Source organism: Mauremys reevesii, linkage group 2 (genome assembly GCF_016161935.1).
Source record: "Mauremys reevesii isolate NIE-2019 linkage group 2, ASM1616193v1, whole genome shotgun sequence".
NCBI lineage: Eukaryota > Metazoa > Chordata > Testudines > Geoemydidae > Mauremys > Mauremys reevesii.
Window position 1 is genome coordinate 116,663,853 of NC_052624.1, and position 11,737 is coordinate 116,675,589.

Genomic DNA, 11,737 nt, shown 5'->3' on the forward strand with positions numbered 1-11,737 from the left:
GCATTATTTATATGACCGGCAGTGAAGTACAAGCTCATCCACCGATGTGGCACAACAGGGGTAGGTAATCAGCAGTCAGCTCTGCACTCATCTTGCACTGTGTAAAACAAAACCTTCAGCTTGTTTGCATGCTTGAAAATAGCCCCGAATCTAGTGATGGAAGATTTCAACTCTTTCATTTCTTCTGTAGCAGTGGCTGCTTACAGCGCAACATTAATCAGATGCACAGGACAGGTAATATGTTGCAGCTCCAGTTTTTGAGTGAGTTTAATCTCCCATGCAAACTTAACCCTCTAGGAAGCAGATTCTGTGTTAGTTGTGGCCAAGTTTTCCCAAGTTAGTTGGTACGTATCAAACATGTCAGTTATTGCTGCATCAACAAAATGGGTGGCAGCAAATGGAATGAATGTCACATGAGCACAAAACAATTTTGCTTTGTTTTTTTATTTCAATCAGATGATCCAACACATCAGGAGACTCGTCAAAAATCAGACTAGAGACCACGTTGCCATCAGTTTACATACTGAAGCATCACCATTTTCTTTCAGATATGTATAAGTGAGCGTGTCTGCATTAGGAAGGGCTTTTGCTGCTGGACAGTATTGTGACACAGTCACCGATAGGCCTTTCTGCAGTTAACTAATTGTCCAGCAAAACAAAGAGCGCACACACATTCATTGACACAATCGTGCTTTGTTCTCTTTCATTAAAGCTCCAGTGAAAGCTCCTGATATTGACTGTTTATCCCAAAGCTCCACTTCTTCAAGCTTCTTGTGTTGCTTGCTTTCGACATGCTCCTTTATTCTGTCAGCATGAACACTGACTTCAGTGCTGCAGCACTCACAGCTTAATGCATCCTCTTCACTCCCCTCTTCACTTTTCCTGATTTTTCCTGCTGGTTTTCAGGCATAGATTTGTGCTTTCACCCCATGTGTCCCTTTTTACTTTATCCATGAAGGATTGATTGTTTAAATTCAGCACCACACTAAACAGATGCAAAGAAATAGGTGGGCAGTGTCTCCTTGTGAGCCAATCATAGCGCGATATTAACACTGTCAGTTTTTCCAATCTCTATCGTGTGCGTGTTCTGTGTTTTACACTACAGAATTGCTTTAATCTCAGCGCTGGATGTTAGTGTTTGACAAAGTAAGTACTCCAAAAAAATAGTATGGATTGATAAATGGGTGTAAATCAGTAAAAACTGAACTACTTTTTTATAAAAAAAAAACAAAATAAAACTGATAATGGTGAAAAACGGTAAAAACTGAAAACGCAGAACACCCAAGAATGAGACAGTTACAAATCATCATGAGGCCTAGAACAACCCACTTAAGTCAGCACCAGCCATGTTAAGACAATTGGTGATTCACACCAGAATAGAAATCCTTCCTTCCTTTCATTATCAAAAACAGACTAGGAAATATTGGAACCTGTGGGAAATCCAATATACGTATTGGGGTAAAGTTCAAGTGAAGGCTTTTCAATTCATAATTATATTGAGGTTCTGATTTCTCTCCCTCCCCTCCTGCAGTGCCGAAATCCAACTTCAGTAGGAGTTATGAATGCACAGTACCTATTTAAAACAAAAACGGGCTCTAGGTGTCCAAATTATAAACTATGAGCAAAGTTTTATCAAGCCTAACATGAGATTAAAGATCTTAGATACAGAATTAAAAAGGGACTAGGACAGCTAATTATAAAGATCCGTTCTGTTCAGTGCCTTTGAGGAAATTGTATTCTGTGTTGTAATGCAGACAGTGTAATTTTCTTTACTTCTCACCCACTTTTGTGATGCTTTTCACTTTCTGCATTAAATCCCAGTGGTGCTGCAAAACCATCGCTAGCTTCATCGTAGGCTTCCATTAGATGTCATATTGCTTCCCACTAATATCTTTTATAGTCAATTATAGAATATTGTACAGTTTTGTCTGCATTTCTTAACACAAGCTACAGATGAACTGATTATAGTTCCTTTAAACTTTTACCCTCAAGCTCTCCTCTTGGAAGCTTAAATAGTTTGCTTGTGGCTCAGCTGGTAGTTGGCATCGGAGATCCAGTTTTTCCTCCCCGTACTCCCCTCTGGTTGTAATAATTGAAAGATTCCAAGTTGTTTTAATTCAGGCTGTATGGTTATTGCTAGATACCTGTATGGACAAGTTATAGACAAAATGGACTCTTAGGAAATAAGGAGGCTTATCCTTTTAACTGTTGCTTCGGTGAGTATCAAGGTTTCCTTTTTGAAAAAGTGTGGAAGTGGTAGCTGTTGTCCTAGATGAGTGCAGAAAGCATAGTAAAAAGAATAGACTATAACCAAAGTAATGTTACTGCAGCTTTTTTAGGGCTGTACTGAGGAGCTTGTACCTTTTTGATCTGGTATTTAATTGGCAGCCATGGCTGTGTAGGGATGACATACTGCAGCTTTCACTGAATTGGAGAACATAATGAACACTAACCTGGCCAAGATGACAGACTACTGTAGTAGGCATCTCCAACCAAATGTGACCAAGATGGTGTTATGTGGGTTACACAACACAAGCAACCTTAACAGAAAACTGGTCTGCCTTGGTGTCACACTGGACTGCTCTGACTTACTGTGACCATCTAAAAAAGACTGGTGCCAAAATCAGGACTAGGAATAATCTAATCAGCAAATTAGCCAGTTCAGCTTGGAGCATAGCTCTGGAACTGTGCTATTCCTGAGTGAAATACTGTGCCCCTGGGCAGAGTCATTCAGCTCACACTAATTGGTTGATGTTGAATTGCACTCGACCATGCGCATCATCACAGGCACCCTGTAGGTACTTTTTCCATGGCTACCAGTTCTGAGTAACTAGCTCCTCCACATCTTCGTTGCAGAGAGTTTACAGCTGGACTGGTGGAAAAGCTACATGCCGATCCAGTTCTCCTACTGTATATGGACATCTGCAGTCACCCCACAGCATGATTTACATTGAGACATCCATTGTGGTCTCTAATGCCAGATTGGAATCTGTCAGCAGCAGCCCTATGGCACAATGATTGGAATGGTTTCTTTGTTGTCGATCCAAACATTCGACTATCGGGATTTGACCTGCCATGTCACTTGTGGACTCTGCTGAACACTGGCCAAGGAATATGTGCAGCCCTTCTCCACACAAGGTCTGTGCAATGACCCACTTTGTCAATGGCACATGTTGTCAGTGAGTGCCAATTACCTAGTCTTCAGGGTGGCGTAAGGCCTTTTATTCTGGTGATGAAGCTGCTGTTGGGTGGCTCCACAAGCACTGCAAACGCTAGAAGAACTGCAGTTGTTGCTTCATTTGGATCAGCCCCCTCTCCTGATGGGGTGAAAAGTATTGGAGGAGGCAATCAACGATGATGATGCTGCTGCAGCAGCAGCAGCAGACTAGATTAATAGGATAATATGGAAATATAGGAAAGATCACAACTATGGGCAGGCAGAAGGGAGGGACTTGTGGGCAAGGAAGAAGAAAGCACTTTCAGTACATGAAGTTAAAAAAATAACTTGGAAGTGTACAGATGAAATTGGGAAGAAACTTAGGGCTTGTTTTAGTTACGCGTTAAGAGTATCTGAGTAAGTCAGTTTAATTTTTAATGCAGTATGTGGCAAATGGCCAATGTTCTTGTGGTGGGTCCCGCACTTTTTTCCTTGGTGTGGTGGGTCAGGGCACCGCCTTGCCCCTATTCTTGGGCTCCTCAAGTACTCTGGAGGGGGTGAGAAGGGCAGTGGGGAAGGGTCTCGGGTTTGTTCCCTATTCCAGTCTCAGCGCCTTTGGATTCACAGGCTTCTTACCCTCTTTCCCCTGGGCAGGGTTTCCTCTTGGTTTTCTGTGCTGGGGGATTCCCTCTCCCCTGCTTGGGCACAGGGTCTCCCTTCCCTTGGTATTCAAATCCTCTAGTCAACACCAGTATGCCTCCAAACTACAGTCAGCTCTCCTTCCCTTCTGTCTGATTGAAGCAGGGGTTTTTATTAGGTCTTGGGCAGGGCCTTAATTAGCTTCAGGTGCTCTAATTAACCCTTAGTAACCTCTCCTTAGTCTACATGGAATAAGGGTCTGATCATCCTGAGGCTTTATACCTCCCATCTATCATTCTCCTGCTTCCCTCTGGCCCTGCTGTATCACATATTCACCCCACCCCATCCCGCTCAACACCATGGGGTTAGGCTACTTGGGACGAGAGGCAGTGCTGTCAAGACAGGCTGTCAGTGTTGCTGTGTTGGCTACTGGCCCTATGCTGTACCTGGAAGTGGAAGGGTTGTAGGGATAGGAACCATCTAGTCACTTGCATTCTTCTCCTGGTGTCTGTGCATCCACTGGAGCAGAGCGTGGTCTGCCACGAGGGTGAACCGCTGCCCCAATATCTAGTATCAGAGTGTCTCCATGGCCCATTTAGCTGCCAGACATTCCTTTTCAATGACAGCATACCGCTGCTCCCTGGAGAGGAGTTTCCGGCTAAGGTACACGATTGAGTGTTCCTCCTCCCCCACCATCTGCAAGAGAATGGCCCCTAGCCCTACCTCCAAGGTGTCCAGCTGTAGGCTGAATTCCTTCAAGTCGGGGGCTATGAGCACTGGATTACTGCAAAGGGCTGTCCTTAAGTTTGTGAATGCTGCTTCTGCCGCATTGGTCAAGTTTACTATATCCGAACCCTACGTTTTTATCAGGTCTGTCAGTGGCCAGGCCCTCATGGTGAAGTGAGAGATGAACCTAGCCCTAAAAATGCTCTGACTTGCTTTTTGCAGAGCAGTCAGGGCTAACCCTGTATTACCTCTACTTTGTTCCAGTGGGGTTTCACTAAGCCCCTTCCTACTCTGTACCCGAGGTGTCTGGCCTCAGCTAGCCCTACTGCGCACTTGGGAGGGTTGGCGGTGAGGCCGACCTATCTAAGGGTGTCGAGTACCCCTTCTACTTTCTCCCCTTGTATTTGCACTACTCGGAACAGTAGATCACCTCTGACCATACAGTATGGCTCTGGACCTTTGGTTTTCCTCTGTACAGGCATGCTGTTTAACTCCACTACCTCCTTCCTCATGTTTGCATATAGTGGTCTTGCCTGAAATTCTCACGGGTGGGGTTGATCTGGCCTAATTTTGTGGGATCAGTTACAACTCTGCCCTCGGTGCTGGGGACTGCCTCTGGGTCCTCAGTGGTCCAAGCTGTCTCCTGGCCTCCCAGACAGGCTTACCTACCAACCAAGGCGGCTTTCTGGGTCCCTGCCAAAATCCTGGTTCCTAACCTTTTATCTGCCCTCCTTTCCCACCTAGATTTCCAAGGCTTTGGGGACGGTGAAAATAATTCTGGGACAAGTCCAGCGAAAATTGGTCAGGGCTACCTGGGGGTGCCTCAATTTCAGGCTGAGGGTTGCTAATTCCCACTCTCGCCCCCAGCTCTCTTGGGGGAAGTAGGTTCTTGAACCCGGGGAAGTCCCTACCAATTAAGACTGTGTAGGGGAGGCTGGGGACCACCCCTGCAATGACTCTGATAGTATTCCCCTGGATCTCAATCCATACTGGGATCGGGGGTAGAAATTTGTGGTTCAATGGGGACACATTACTCCTGTGGTTTTGGCCCGGGTCAGTTGGCCTTGCTTGGCTAACTTCCCCGAGACCAGTGTGACAGCACTCCAAGAATCCACCAAAGCTGTGTGATACAATGCCATTCATTTTTACCAGCCTGGTGTATGCATGTGGGGTTGTTGCAACCCCCACCAGGCCAGTTAAGCTACATGGCTCCCCATGATCCCCTTGAGTGTACTGCATGGACTCTCCCCTGTTGGGGCACTGGGCTGCTATGTGCTCCAGTTTCCCACACTCATAACACTGATACCTTACTCCAGTTGTCACCCTTTGCCTTGGGCTATTCAGCCTGCCCCAGCCCTCTCCCCCTAGGGCCTCAGGGCTTTCCTGGGCACCCTTCCTTCCACTCACTGTTCTCCTAGAGTTCTTGATAATCTGGGGCTTTGGGATTGAGACTGACTTCCTGGTTTGCTGTGTCTCCTCGCCTGGGATCTGGAACAGTTAGTGGGCTGCCAGCTGTCTCTCTATGAGGGTGACCAATTCCTCATAGGTGGAAGAATCATTCTGGCCAACCCAGGCTTGGAGGCCCAAGAGTAGCCCCCTCATATACCGGTCCAGTACCAGGAGCTCCATTTTCTTGGAGCTGAAGGCCAAGGGCACTTCCGGTCAGGTGGATTAGGTCAAACAGTTGTGACTTTGTGGCCTTGTCCTCACTATACTGTCACTCATTGAACCTCTAGGCTCTCAATGCTGTCGTTACCCAGGAACTGGCCAGGATCTCTGCTTTCAGCTGGGGTAGTCTGCTGCCGCCTCCATAGCCATAGCGTAGTAGGCTTTCATATCCTCCCCACACAGGCATGGGGGTGAGGATGCCAGACCACTGATCTCGGGGCCAGGCCACCTGCAGGGCTATTCCCTCACAGGCCAGGAGGCACGCCTCCACATCATTCTCCCACATCATTTTCTGTAGGCAGTAGCTGGCCTGTATGGTCTATGTTGCGTCGTAGCCACAGGTCAGCTCCATGAGGGCCTTCATCTGGTTCAGCACTTCCTGCAGCACGGCACGGTCCTGGGTGGAGCCATAGCCCTTCCCTGGGCTCCATGTGGCACTTGGGCTAGATATGGCATGCCCTCTTTTCCTACCCCACCCATTCCTTTGCACTAAACACCCAGAGCCTAGACTGATGCAGAGGGGATGGAGGATGAGTTGTGGAATACAGGTCTGCATCAAAGAACCACAGTTACAAGAAGTTAGTTTCTTCTTTGAGCAGCTGCAGACATGTATTCCACTTAGGTCAGTCACAAGCAGTACCCACCCCAGGAGGCAGGACACAGTCTACCTGAGCAAGGATTACAGGACCACCCTTCCAAAACTTGCCTCCACCCTAAAAGATGAGGTACTGGCAGAGTGGTTTGTAAATGTATGTACAGATGACCATGTAGCAGCCCTGCAAACATCACTATTAAGACAGCTTTGAGGGATGCTATTGACCTTGCTTGTGCGCATATAAAAAGCTTGCAGCTGCTAAGGCAGCATAACTGAAACCATTTAATATGCAGTCTTGCTACAGGGCGTTATCCATTTAGAGATTGTCTGTGAAGAGACCCCTTACCCATTGATATGCTCTGCATATGACACAAACAAGTGAGGCAAAGCACAAAATGATTTAGTCCCATCCAAATGAGAGAACAGACATTGCTTGATGTCTGTGTACGGAGATGCTGCTTCTCCGGAGATGAACGCAGCTTAGGAAAGAATACAGGTAAATATACTGCCTGGTTCAAATGAAACTGAGAAACAATTTCAGACAAAAATGTGGGGTGTGGTTATAAAGTCATTTTGTCTTTGGAGAACTGTGTAAAAGGAGGTTCTAACATTGTCTGCAACTCTCTCACAGTTCCTGCGGATGTTACCGCTATCAGGAAGGCAGTTTTGACACAAAAGTGGAAAGGGATAAGGTGCCAAGGGTTCAAACAGAGGTCCCATTAAAGCTGCTAGAACCATCTTAAGATCCCACAGAAGAACCAGCTCACAGACTGGAGGCTGGAGACAAACTTTTTAAAAATCTTGCTACCATGATATTAAAGAGGACTGACCTTCTCTGAGTGGGGGAATGAAACACATAGATGCACTCTCCATGAGCTAAGCACAAGTCCCAACAACTGATGGTAGAGCATGTACTCCATAGAGCTAGTATCTGCTGAATTCTGTGGGCTAATGACCACACCGACAATGACTTCCACTTCACTGAATAGGCCATTCTGATTAAGGGGTTTCTACTATTAAGTAGGACCTGTTGAACAACCATCAAATACTGCTCTTCCTCCTCATTTAGCCACAAAGCAGCTGTGCTGTGAGAGACAGGGAGCTGAATGGGGGATGTAAGGTATGACTGCTGTTCTGTGAGAGTAGGTCAGCATCAAGAGGAAGGGGTATGGGAGGCTAAATTGACAGCTTGAGAAGGTCAGAGAGCCATGGCAATGAGAATGAGCTTGACCCGATCTGTTTTCAGCATGAGGCTGACCCACGGGATGATCAGGCGAAACATGTAAAGGAGAGCCAACTGTCAGCTGGAATGGAAAGTGTCAGACAGGGAGCCTGGACTGAGACCCCCTTGAGAGCAGAGCAGATGATGTTTCTGTGATGGGTTGGATCACAGAAACCCCCTTGGGAGCTGCCAACTGATGTGCCAAGACCTTTGCTCCTGTTTTCCCTGCCAGCTCAGGACGCCAGCACCCTGTCTTGCTGATCCAGACACTCCCGTCTGCTCCAACAAAGACCCAGGGTCTGAATTACTTGCCCCAAAGCTGCAGGTTTACCTGAAAGCAGCTAACAGAAGTGTGCTTGTCTTTAGCACTCAGATGCCCAACTCCCAATGGGGTTTAAACCCATATAATGCTGTTTTACCCTGTATAAAGCTTATACAGGGTAAACTCATACATTGTTCGCCCTCTATAACACTGATAGAGAGATATGCACAGTTATTTGCTCCCCCCTGTATTAATACAGACTGAATTAATAAGTGATTTTATTAAATACAGAAAGTAGGATTTAAGTGGTTCCGGGTAGTAATAGACAGAACAAAGTAAGTCATCAGGCAAAATAAAATAAAATGCGCAAATCTATGTCTAATCAAACTAAACACAGAAGATCCTCACCAGTTCCAGAATGCTCCCTTTTACAGACTAATCTCCTTTTAGCCTGGGTCCAACAATCACTCACACCTCCTGTAGTTACTGTCCTTTGTTCCAGTTTTCAAGTAGCCTGGAGGGTGGAGAGGCTCCTTCTTTAGCCAGCTGAAGACAAAATGGAGGGGTCTCCCAGGGGTTTAAATAGACTCACTCTTGTGGGTGGAGACCCCCTCCTCACTCCTATGCAAAGTCCAGCTCCAACATGGAGTTCTGGAGTCATCTGGGCAAGTCACATGTCCATGCACAACTCACAGTCTTTGCAGGCAGAAACCATTGTCCACATGGTATCTTGTATGTCTCCAGGAAGACTTATGTGGATTGGAGCATTCCAAGATGCATTGTTCCCCAAGTGCTTCCTGACCGGGTACTTAACTTTGCAAATTCCTTCCTCAAGAAGCTGACCAAATGCTTCACAAAGCTTGCTTAGAAATCAAGCAGGTATACAACCAGTATTCTTAACCTCAAGTACAAAATGATATATGTGTACAAATAGGATGAATAGATATAGATGATCATAACCTTTACAGAGATATGTTACATGGCACAGGCAGCACAAAACATATTCCAGTTATGTCATATTCCCATAAAGCCTTATGGGAGGTACCATCACAGTTTCTTGTTAGAGGACACATGTTCAGAGACCACTTGTGGTTCAGGGCAAAATTCCTGAGATGGTCCATGAGATGAGTTCCAACTCCGGGCAAGTGGTTGGCTCGCAGTGTGATACTCTCCTCCGTGAATAACTGCCACCTGATTGCCTCTTGGCAGAGCACTGTAGCGCATGCTCCCCGTTGCCTGTTCACATACTACATCAGAGTGATACAGTCGGTAAGTAGGTGAACTACTGAGCCCTTGATATAGCCCAGGAAAGCACGACACGTACTGCAGATGGCCCCAAACTCCAACACATTGATATGCAGTGAGGACTTGTGTTCTGACACAGCCCTTGAACTTTCAGCAACCCCAGCTTGCTCCCCAATCCAGGCTGAGGGAAAGGTGGCAAATCTCCTGACAATGATCAGTCAGCAAAAACTCTCAAAGTCCTAGAGTGCATTAGGGCCCCACCAAACTGTTTTCTGACTGGGAAACAAAGTGGACTTTCCATTGTTTAGGATGAGACCCAGACAGTCGAGCAAGCAGAGTGTAGGGTTGATATGGGAAAGGATTTCCTCTCTGGCCTTGCCCCTCAGTAACCACTAGTTCAGGGATGGGAAGATGGAAGATTTCTTTCTTCCGGAGGTATGCTGTCATGACAATCATCCATTTGGTAAAAACTCAAGAGATAGAAGGGAAGCACCATATACTGAAAGCGGTGCTCTGCTACAATGAACTGAAGGAATTTTCTGTGGCTTAGCAAAACCACCATATAGAAGTAGGTGTCCTGAAGGTCCAGAGCAACAAACCAATCATTTTGAGACAACACAGGAGGATAGTCAATAGAGCAAGCCAGCCTGTCCCTAACTGGAGGGGATGGGGAGAAGGGAACAATAACTGGATCACTGCTCTGGACTAAGGAGTCAAAATGGGCTTTGGGGTGTGCAGGGGAAGGCATGTTTACTGGTCAAACCCTGGATTTGAATACTACCTCCTCTGGGACCTACGTCCCTTTCTGGTGTAGTCCTGCTATCTTGGGGTAGGGAAAGGCTGCCCAAATGTGCACTGTGGACAACACTGCTGCTGTTGACCACCGTAGTGGTGCCTCTGTCCTGCCAGCATATACACCCTCCCCCCCCCAGGACCATAGGGTAAGACTGAAGTCCTTGAAAGAGTGCAGAATTTCATCCATCTTGCCCCCCAAAAAATGTTTGTCATCATAGGGATGCCCTTCTCATGCCAAGGCCATGAGTCTGGCTGAAATATCTGCAATGTCCAGCATAGACTGCAATGAAGTCTTAGCCATCAAGCAGCCTTCTGTAATAAGTGCTCAAACGTCCTTCCTTGAGGCTTTGGGCAGCTGGTCTTCATATTTAGACATAGCCATCCAATACACAAAGTTGTATTTGGACAGCAAGGCTAACCGATTAGCAATGCGGGTCTGTAACCAAGAGGAGATGTAAATCTTCCTCCCCATTAGGCCCATCCATTTAGAGTCCTTATCTTTAGAGTGGATTTAAATCTGTCCCAACTGTGAGGCGAGTGCTAATCCTGGTGCCTACAGTGAGCCACCTGATGTGAGTCAGATGGAAGATCCCCACCTGGGATGCCAAGGAGTCCTGGACTTCCAGGGATAAAGGTGGAGCCAGGCCCAAAGGTGCGAGCAACTGGTCTGCCTCATCTGTAGCACCAAGTCCACCCCTGTTATTTCTGGTGCTGGAAGTGGTGTTGACTCCACAGTCAGCAGCAGTACCATGGTGACTAACCATGCCAACTGGGCAGGGTGGTGAGTGCCTCCCTGGTAACATCAGCAGTGCTAGGAGCAGGGATGCTGAAGAGGTGACTTGGGCTGAACCCAGCAAGGGAAACAGCAGTGTTTGGTGCTGACAGACCCACAGGTTCAGCAACCTGGCCGGCCAATAGGGTTATAAAAGATGCAGCCCTGCAAAGTCCTAGACGAAGGGAGAGGATTGGACAGAAAGGCAGAGGAGGTCTGTTGCTGCCTGATATGCCACCAGCACAGGAACAGCTGGTGCTGGCATTGCCTTCCTTGGTACGAACTCAACAGATGCTCCAGGGCCAGAAGAGCTAGTATGGAATCTCTAACTGCCATGAGTGATACCAGGGAGTGATTGACAGACCAGCTCCATCCCATGCACCAGTATTCACACTATGCTGGTCTACGCGCCTCCTGCAGGAGCAATGAGTGGTGTTCTATTACCTTCTCCTCAGCAAACTCCACACAGAGCAACTTCTCCATCTCTTCAGAGAGGTGCCAGCAGCAAAATGGCAGCACACTCCGAACCTGAGGGCAACCTCCAATCCAATGTAGCCCTCGGTGCTGAAGCAGGGCCCATGGCTTGTTTGAGCAGGTGCTGCTTTAGGCAAAGATCCCTCATAAAGTAAACAGAGTAAAACACTAGGAGTCTGCAC